Genomic DNA, 10,570 nt, shown 5'->3' on the forward strand with positions numbered 1-10,570 from the left:
AAATTTGATGTTGATGTTATCCACATTCTTAGTTTATTTTGGAACTTAGGAAACAATTTTTGTGGTTCAATATCGTAGTAAATAGCCTAGGTTTCTACCCATGTGTTTCGGGTTCAAAACTCACAACTTTCCTAAATATTTGTAATAGTTTCAAACTATCTCCTTTTCCCTTTAAAATAGTATTTTTAAAAAAAAACTTAGTTATTGATGTTCTTGCTCTCTCATTCTCTGAATAATGTTAGGAAGACCGCATATTTTTACTACATTAGTATACTCTCACATGTGACAAATGATATATACAACCAATATTCAATGATATTAATTCATGAATTGACGTGACATATACACATCACTTACCATATCAAATAGTACATCAATGTGGCACAAAAATGTGGTCTCCGTAACATTTTTTATTTATGTACTTTCTTTTTTAGAAGATTCATGATCTCTTGGTCTCTGATTCTATTTTTATGTTTATATCAATGAACACCTTTTTGTCATTGATGAGTTATTGGAGGATGAAGATTTATTTTCTCGGTCGATATATTGGGAATAAGGATGGAGCTACTACATGAAAATCCTAATTTTGTTGTGAGTAGATGAAAATAAATCTTTATCCTCCACTACATTTTCAATCTCTTCATCAATCTTTATTCTAATTTTGTAACGTGTGAACATGGGATGATAAAGATTGATGGAGAGGTTGAAAATATAGTGATGATCAATAAAACTCAAAAGTCGTGTAAATATGCATTGAACCCATAAATGATTGAATAATTAAACAAGGGACATGGAGAAATCAATCGAAATCGGACCACATAATACCATACATAATAATGTTTGAAAAGCAAGTTAAACATGGAGAACATATTTTGTGTGAAATTTGGTCCAATAGCTGTTGGATGAGTGACTAAAATTGATGTGTGAGTGATGGAAAACCGATAGCTAGCTGTAAATGATGTGCTCAGCAAAGCCCCTACAAAATGCTAGCAAGGACGAGATGGTAGTCGGTATGGACTAAATTCAAGGGTTATATTACAAGTCAAACACCTAAACTATGAGGTTAAATTACAAGACAAGCAAAGCATGACTACTGATTCATGAAGAGCGTTAGTATATGAGGACATTTGGGTATGTCCAGGAACAAGCCGAAAGTTTTGTTCATTGCGGCATCCTCAAACAATAAAATAACAAAAAATAAATCTAAAGAATATGAATAAAAAGTCTGACTACTCAATAATTTAAACTACTAAAGACAACTCACTATATTATCAAATACGGTTGTCGTTGTATGTAACCATGTTATCATTGATACTCCTCTTCCATCTAATTTCACAATCATTACATAATTTTTTTTAGGTCTTTGTATGTTGGGTAGTCATTAAACCTGGGTGGGGTGTTGTCAATTTAACAAGATTATGTTATTTCATATAAGTGGTTATTAACGGGGTATGTTACTTAGACATGTAGTACATATTTGTTTTTTCTATAAAGAAAATGAGCGGGGACATTTGTCCTGTTGTGCCTAAAATAGCGTCTATGGATAGATTTAAGGGTTTTTTTTTTTAATAATAATTACCAAACAAGTTTTCAGTTTTAAATTTTTGTAAAAAGTATAAATGAAACTAAAATTTGAAAAGAAAATAATTATCAGAGGAACTCTTAACTTGTTTGTTGTTATCAAGTATAACACATTTTAGGATTTACTCATCTTACACATGAATACTCATTTTTTTAGAGCCATTGCTTGTCATAATCAAGAACAACAAACCTATTACGGATCTAAATTGATATTCCACATCAAATCTAGTCTCTAGATGCACACATGTCTTCCCATTTACGTTTGTTATTGGATGCATTTAAAAATTAACATCATGCATACCAAGTATGGTTGGCTACAGATTGCCCAAATGTGGTATAGCATTTGAGTATTGGGCCCTATGGTTTTGTTAACAAGATCCACTGTGCCATGAAGCCCTATAGTCCATGAGCGTATGATACTATCATACTTTTTTTTTTTTTTAACAAATGATATATTTTATATTAAGGGGGTAAGAGAGTCGGTTAAGCCTCATAATAGGCTAGCAGAAAATAAAACAAGAAGCACCCCATGCGATTGACAAGTGAAGAAGTCTCGTTTGACATGAATCGATTCCCTATCTTTGGCGAGAATCAAATCTAAACGTCTGATGCTATCATACTTACTCGTACTAAAATTATGAAACAGTACTCATGATAGACGATTTTTATTGAAAAGGTTGGTTTCTCGACCAAAATTTAACACAATTTTTTTTTTTTGGGTACAAATGGCAGTCCACACTAAATGAATTGGGAACCAGAACTTGAAATGTAAAGAGAGCAAATTGTAGTTGAGTCACTTGGAGAAAAAGATGAGAGGCAAAGATGGTCTTATTGGGTGTGCTAAATTTGTAAACACGACAATTCTTGCAACGAATGAAACAAAAACACATATACAATATAATTTTTTTGTATTAATGAGGGTTTATGGTTACATCCTCTTTGTAGCTATTCCTTTACAATAACATTTCTTTGATCTGATCCTGAAAGTAGAATTCGATTCAAGAACGGTGAACACTTGATCCTGAATCAGGTTTGTGATTTCTTCAAGGCTATTGAGGCTTGATCTTGATGAAATGGGACCACGAGAAGTTTCACTTGGTGGGTGATCTTTGGATTTGGTGGTGGATGAATCGGCACGTGTTTGTTGCACTTTTTAATTCTCCACGAGCTGGATGAAGAACACAAGTGTATTTGGTGTTTGCTTTGGTCGGAGAGCTTTCTAGTTTCTCCAAAGGCTTGAACTTCCTTCGTTTCTCTTAGATGTCGACATGTGCCACTCTTGATGACTTATCCGGCTTTGATAAGTCGCAAGCAATATGTGCAATTAAGCATCCCCGTCACTATAGGGGGTGAGAAAAAATGAACTCATTGTAAATAATTTCTCTTGTTTCACTTTTACGAAAACTTAATTTCATGCTTCTATCAACTCGGCAAAAGTCCAAACCAAATCAAACTGACCAAATTGAATTTGGGTTGGTTCGGTATAGTTCATTGATATAGTAACTTTTGTGCAAAATCCAATTGAATCGAACCCGTCATTCATGACTCGATTTTAAGTTTTGAAACCGAAGACAGAATTGAACCACGCTCACACCATAACCGGAATTGGGAAATATGTTTATGTGATATGTGTATGTGACAAACTTTTGAGCAAATGTATCCACATTGACAAAATAAAATTCTAACAAATTGGCAAAAAAAAAAAAAAAAAGGAATTGTTATTATCATTTCAAAAATCTCATTTTACACTCCTCATAAGTGTAATTTTCTTACTAATTATAAAACGTTTGGAATGCAAAATAAGATTTTTGGAGTGCCAATAACAATTCAAAAAAAGAAAATAAGCCTCTTTTTATTTGTGGAGGCCAGATGACCTATAGAAAAGTTAACTAAATACCTATTAGAAATAAATGGAGCAGCGCCCATGGCACTCCCCCAAACCCATGTACACTACAAGAAAACATGGAATAGGTGACCAAATTCTATGTGACGTCCAAAAATTCATCACATACAAGAAAATTATGTAACAAAATGTTAAACGTGTCACACATAATTGGTTTGCTAGGTGTGGAATTTGGACCAACTTATGTGACGATAAATACGTCACATATTCCAAAATTAAGTGACAAATACGGCAAGCGTCACTTATAATTATTTTATATATTTTAAGATGAAGAAGTAGTGGCACAAAATTTTCGAAGTCCTTAATAAAATATATGGCGGGGCAAAATGGCGCCATATGAAATAGGGTATGCAAGGAATTTCAAATGGGTTGCATATTTGTACTTTGTGAGGAAAGTGGTCATCACATTATGAGAGATTTTTCAGTGTGACCGGTATACGGAGTAGTATACCACGTTTCATTATGCAAATAATGGGATATGTGTGCTAAAAAGTTAATAACTTAAAAAATAAAAATTTCCACCACTCTTATTAAAACACGTGGTGTACCACTTGTGTTCATGTCACAACTAAAAATTTCTCTCACATTACAAAAGGGGAATAAAGTTTCAACAAAAAAAAAAAGAGTGAATCAAATAATAATTTTTTTTGAGAATTCTCCCCATCTCCCATTCTCTCCATCACTGTGACTTGAAATCATGGCAGCCACTGCTGGCCATCTCATCCCTCAATTTTCTTTTATCTTTACTACAACAATACCATGATATTCCGAACCAATCGCTTAAACCCTTTCTCATCCTTTCGCTCTCTATCACTCTTCACAACCAAAAACCCAGAGACCCATTCAACCAACAAGCCAAATTCAAGCCCCGCACCAACCAGATTGTTTGACTTTTTGTATTTTAGGTAGGATCCCTAATTGATTATAATTCCGTGCATTCTCATGTAATCACTTGTAATTAGTTCTCTTTCCATTTATGTTAGGGTTGTAAACCTATAAGTACCTCTTATTGAGAAGAATATAATATCATTCAAAGCATTCTCTTCTTGGCATCAGGGCCAAGTCGGAAAAAAAAAAACCCTAACTGCGATAGCGCTGTTGTCATTGCTACCATCTCTGGATTCGAAACGAACAGCGAGCGACGCCGTCGTTGCTGACCCGAATTCTTCGAATCGTTTCACTGTTCGTTGTGTGATACGACATACCAATTGGCCTGTTTGCTTTTGATTTGATCTGAAGCCGTGAAGGATTGCACAGATTGCCACCTAAACGACTTGTGTTGTTACACCGTACCCGACTCGAGGTTCGACGACCCACGAACCAGGAATTGCTGTTTGAACCACTAAGCCATAACGAACCCCGACCTGCAGCTGCACTGCTGCAACACCGAGCTTTGATTCGTATTTTATCAGCTGCGAAGAACCCACCATCACCGTTGCTCCATTCCGATTTGAACTGCTGTTATTCTCCTCCCTGGAGTCTTGAACCACCATACCACTGCTGCTGTTTAGGAAGGAAGAAGGAAAAAAATTGAAAGAAGAAAGCTTGCTGACTGAATCGTGTTTGACTGAATAATAGGAAAAAAGAAGAAAGCTTGTTGGCTGAATCGTGTTTGACTGAATAATAGGAAAAAAGAAGAAAGCTTGCTGGTTGAAGAAAAGATAAAAAACAAAAGAAAAAAAGGAAAATAGGAATAAAAAGTCCACGTGAGTGAAGACTTGGCTGGTTGAATTAGGCAATATTTTTTTATTTCTTCGGCCATCCTGATTGCAACGAAGCTTGGGCTTGATTTATTTAGCTTGAGCTTTATCAATTAGTTACTCACATGCACCCAGAGCAATGGTAGGCCGCACTTGTGGGACCAATCGTGACCGGTTCAAGTTGTGTGCATTAGTTGCCGAAGCTAAGGTAGATTCTAACCATACAGGTAATGATCGTAAGGCTTTAAAAACTTCTGCATCTGTTATGAATAGTACATGGATAATTGATTCTGGTGTTACTGAACATATGATTTGTGATTCTAGACAGGTTCAAACCCTAAAACCATCCACCAATACTATAGTTAGTGTTGCCAATGGTAATGTTGTCCCCATTATTGGGGAAGGCGATGTCTCCCTCTCTGATACCCTGAATCTTGACTCCGTACTTGTTGTTCCTTCCCTTGACTATAATTTATTATCTGTTGCTCAAATAACTGTCGCCCTACATTGTCTTGTTATTTTTTGGCCTTTCTTTTGTGTTTTTAAGGACATTCGGACTCGTAAGACAATTGGTTATCTTATTCGGAAGGGAAAACTCTACTACTTGGAGCTGACATCGAACAGTTCTCGAAATTTGACTCAAGCTCTTACCGTGGAATGATCTCATGGGGAGAGGGATAAATCTTTAGAGGTTTGGTTGTGGCATCATCGACTTGGACATGCTTCTTTCGGCTATTTACGAAGGTTGTTTCCTAGCCTATGTGTTAAGCATGACGTTTCTAACTTTAAATGTGATGTTTGTGAAATGGCTAAAAGTCATCGTACTTTAATTCCGTCCAGTATGAATAAAAGTTCAGTTCCATTTATGATAATTCATTCTTATGTTTGAGGGCCATCTAAAACTGCTACGTTTGGTGGTGCTCATTGGTTTGTTACTTTTATTTATGATTACACACGTATGACTTGGGTATGTTTGATGAAGTCCAAAAGAGAAGTCCCTTCTTTGTTTCAGCAGTTTTATAAAATGGTACAAGTACAATATAAGTCCCACATACAGGTTCTCAGGAGTGATAATGGCGGTGAATATGTTAACTCTGACCTTCGTGCCTTTCTTGATCATCATGACATTGTTCATCAAACCACGTGCCCATATACTCCACAACAAAATGGGGTTGCAGAACGCAAGAACCGTCAGCTTTTGGAGGTTGTTCGTGCTTCTTTGCTTGAGGCTAATCTCCCGTTATCCTATTGGGGAGAAGCCCTCACCTTAGCTGCGTATCTCATTAATCGTGTTCCATCCTGATCCGTTGATTTTCAAACACCATTTCAGGCTCTCTCCTCACACGTTGATGCTCCTGCAATCCCCAATCTTTCACCTCATGTGTTTGGCTGTGTGGCCTTCGTTTATCTTCATAAACAGCAAAGGAGTAAGCTTGAACCTCGAGCTTTACGGTGTGTGTTTGTGGGGTATGCCTCAAATCAGAAGGGATATCGTTATTATCACCCTCCGACGAAAAAGTTGTTTGTCACTATGGATGTTGCCTTTCATGAGAATGATATGTACTTTGCCAGTCCTGAGTCTTCACTTCAGGGGGAGAATCAAACAAAAGTTCAAACTCTTGACTATACTATTCCGGAGACAGATAATATGAATGAATTAGAGATAAGTGGTAATGTCTTGGAGACAATTGGTGATCATTCACATGGAAACAATGTTGAAAACTTTAAAAGTAACGAGTTGACTGCACCAGATAACTCACAGCCTTCATCTCCGCCTGACAACTCAATGCCAGTTTCCTTAACAGCAGACAACCTTGTGTTGCCAACTACCTCACAATCGATCTCACCACCCTTAAGCCCCAATAACCATAATCAATTGCCTTCGATCCCGGATGCACCATAGCCACGTCACCTTCCTGACAGTGTAAATCGAGGTATTCCTAAACCTACTTATGAAGCAGACCCTAAATGAAAAACCAGGTATCTAATGAATAAGCCCAACCCTTAATCCAATGTGTTATACCCATTAACTAATTATGTGTCGACCAATCACCTGTCATAATCAAATAAGTCATTTATGTATCAATTATCTACTGTATCTATTCCTAACAGTGTGCAGGAAGCTTTAGCTGATCCACGTTGGCAAATAGCAATGAATGAAGAGTTGAGGTCTTTGAAGAAGAATGCTACTTGGGAGATCACAGACTTGCCAGGTGATAAGAAACCTGTGGGATGTAAATGGGTTTATACTATGAAGTATAAAACTGATGAGACGATGGATCGCTTCAAGGCAAGACTGGTAGTAAAAGGATACACTCAAAAGTATGGAATTGACTATACATATACATTTGCTCATGTGGCCAAGATCAACACCATTCGTGTTTTGTTGTCCTTGGCTGCAAATCTTGATTGGCCTTTACAGCAGTTTGATATAAATAATGTCTTCTTGCATGGAGATTTGACAGAAGAGATTTATATGGATCTTCCACCTGGATGTAATGCTCCAGATAAATATAAAAGAAAGGTGTGCAAGTTGAATAAATCCTTGTATGGCTTGAAGTAGTCTCATCGAGCATGGTTTGGAAGATTCACAAAATCTATGAGAGCATTTGGTTACAGACAAAGTAACTCCGATCATACTTTGTTTATGAAAAGACAGAATGGGAAGCTTACTGCACTTATTGTGTATGTAAACGATATGGTGGTAACATGTAATGATCTGGAAGAACATGCGGCCTTGCAAAGATACATGTCTACAGAATTTGAAATGAAAGACCTTGGATCCCTGAAATATTTTTTAGGGATTGAGGTGTTGAGAAACAGTTCTGGAATTTTCTTGTCTCAGAGGAAGTATATTATTGATTTGTTGCACAAAACTAGCATGACAGCTTGTCAGCCAGTAGTTACACCATTAGAAGAAGGATTGAAACTGAGTGTTGATTCTAATCAAGTACCAGTTGACAAAGGAAGATACCAAAGGTTAGTAGGTCGTTTGATGTATTTGGCACACACAAGATTGGACCTTGCTTATGCCTTGAGTGTAATGAGTCAATACATGCATGATCCTAGAGAACAACATATGAATGCCGTGACGAGAATATTGCGATATTTGAAGGGAAGTCCGGGCAAAGGAATTTTGTTTAAAATGAATAATCACTTTAGTGTTGAAGGTTATACTAATGCAGACTGGGCGGGTTCAATTGATGATAGGCGCTCAACATCAGGTTACTTTACGTTTGTTGGGGGTAACTTGGTTACATGGAGAAGTAAGAAACAGAATGTGGTTGCCCGTTCCAGTGCAGAAGTCGAATACAGATGTATGCCTTTGGGAATTTGTGAAATTTTGTGGCTTAAACTTCTGTTAAGCGATTTGGGTATACAACATGATCAACCCAAGAAATTATTTTGTGATAATAAAGCTGCCCGTGACATCACACATAATCCGGTACAACATGATATAACAAAGCATGTTGAAGTTGACCAGTTCTTCATCAAAGAAAAATTGGAAGGGAAAATAATTGAAGTATCGGCGATAAGAACAGAAGATCAGTTGGCAGAAATCCTTACAAAAGCTGTTTCAAGTCACAAGTTTTCAAGTTTCTTACACAAGTTGGGTATGAGCGCCATATATGCACCAACTTGAGGGGGAGTGTTGACTTTTTGTATTTTAGGTAGGATACCTAATTGATTGTAATTCTGTGTATTCTCATGTAATCACTTGTAATTAGTTTTCTTTCCATTTATGTTAGGGTTGTAAACCTATAAGTACCTGTTATTGAGAAGAATATAATATCATTCAAAGGTATCTATCTCCAATATTGAGCTTCGAGTAGCCCTTCACTTCCGCATCCACGGATCCACCCTCCCAAGTCTCTATTTGGGTAAAATTGTTTCATTTATTATCAATTCTTTTTAACTTAGGGTTTTGAATTTGCAGATAATTGCCCCTAAAATTGAGCAAACAAGTAGCCTTCCTCCTCCGCATCCATATTCTTCTCTCTGTCATGCTCCATAAACAACCCAATTCCACGCCATAAGTCCCACACCAACGAGACTGCCTTTGTGTCCACGAATCGTTGAAGGGATTTTGCTTATCTGAGGTAATTAGTAAGGGGTTTTGTTTCATTTTTTTTTATTCAAATTAACTTAAAATTTTTAGTTCCCTAATTTAACATATTATTAGGGTTTTGTAGTTTTTGTTCAATTTAATCCATTTTTATGACTAATTTGCTAATTTATCAGATTTTTCATGCTTTGTTATATTTAAACCCCATTTATTTTTATCTAATTTGTTATTATTTAGTGATTTTTTTGGCATCAATTGCATCTGTGCTACTGTTATAATGGTATTTGGTTACAATTTGAGGAATCAAGCTACCATGGTATGATTTCCCTTACTTCTATAATTTTTGTCTGGCTTAGGCATGTCTCTGTTATGTGTTCTGTTTGATTTTTTAGAAACTGAAAGCTTGTTTAATTTTATGTTTATCTAAGATGTGCTTCCCATCTTTTCCCATGGAACTCTAGCCTTTGGTCAAGCCCAAGTAACTCTTTCACTGACTTGAGATTAGGTCATGCTAATTTTTCAAGTACTGTAGTTTTGCCACATATAATAGTTGTGCTAAATTTGCTCCTATGAACAATTTGTGCCTTTGCTTTCAATGGGGTATGGTGGTTGTGTTTTTGTTGCTTGATGATGATTTTGTTTGACCTGGTGTCTTAGAAAACTTACAAAAATTTACAAGGATTTATGTAGGGGCTGTGCCATAAGTAATGGTTATATGAATTTGAGCTCTTAGATTATATAATAACAGTCCAAATAACTGGGGTTGCAACTCCAACCCCACATTCTCCGCCTTTCCCTCTGAAAATCACATACAACCTTATCCATGCTTTGTTGTCCTTGCCTTGTTGTTAATGAAGAATTCTAGAGTTCTCTAGATGTACAATGGGTGGTATGGTCAGTTGTGCGGGTGTGTTGATGAGGTGAGACACCTTGGGGGATAATATTAGGACTTATCTTTTAGAATCATTTTGTTATCTAAAGCCTTGAAGACATACCATTCACTAGCAACAAACCTATACGTTTGTCTTGTAAGAAGATGTTCTTGCTGTTACTATTTCTTCAATTCTTATTTTCTTCTCTTTTGTTGTTATTCAAATTCTCAATGCACCTGCTATTCTCTAGACACCAATGTTTATTTTCTTCTCTTTTATTCTGTAAGGATAAGATGAAGAAAAAGAAGGATGGAGTTAAAAGAGAAAGTATCCAAGAAGCACCTGAGATAGTGATGGTGATCTTTCAAATGACAATGATACTTGTGCTGAACTAAAGATTATGATATGGCCGATGACTTATATTATGTATTTTGTTGTTGGTTTCAAA

The 10,570-nt window shown here is 36.3% G+C and overlaps 1 long non-coding RNA gene across 1 annotated transcript; it reads left to right on the forward strand.

The window, feature by feature from the left end:
• The first annotated feature begins 8,986 nt into the window (after positions 1-8,986).
• On the forward strand, positions 8,987-10,570 carry LOC139191347 (uncharacterized). Its single transcript, XR_011575372.1, has 2 exons — positions 8,987-9,284; positions 10,410-10,570. It is a non-coding gene; the product is annotated as an uncharacterized lncRNA (long non-coding RNA).

Source organism: Malus domestica, chromosome 14 (genome assembly GCF_042453785.1).
Source record: "Malus domestica chromosome 14, GDT2T_hap1".
NCBI classification, from domain to species: Eukaryota; Viridiplantae; Streptophyta; class Magnoliopsida; order Rosales; family Rosaceae; genus Malus; species Malus domestica.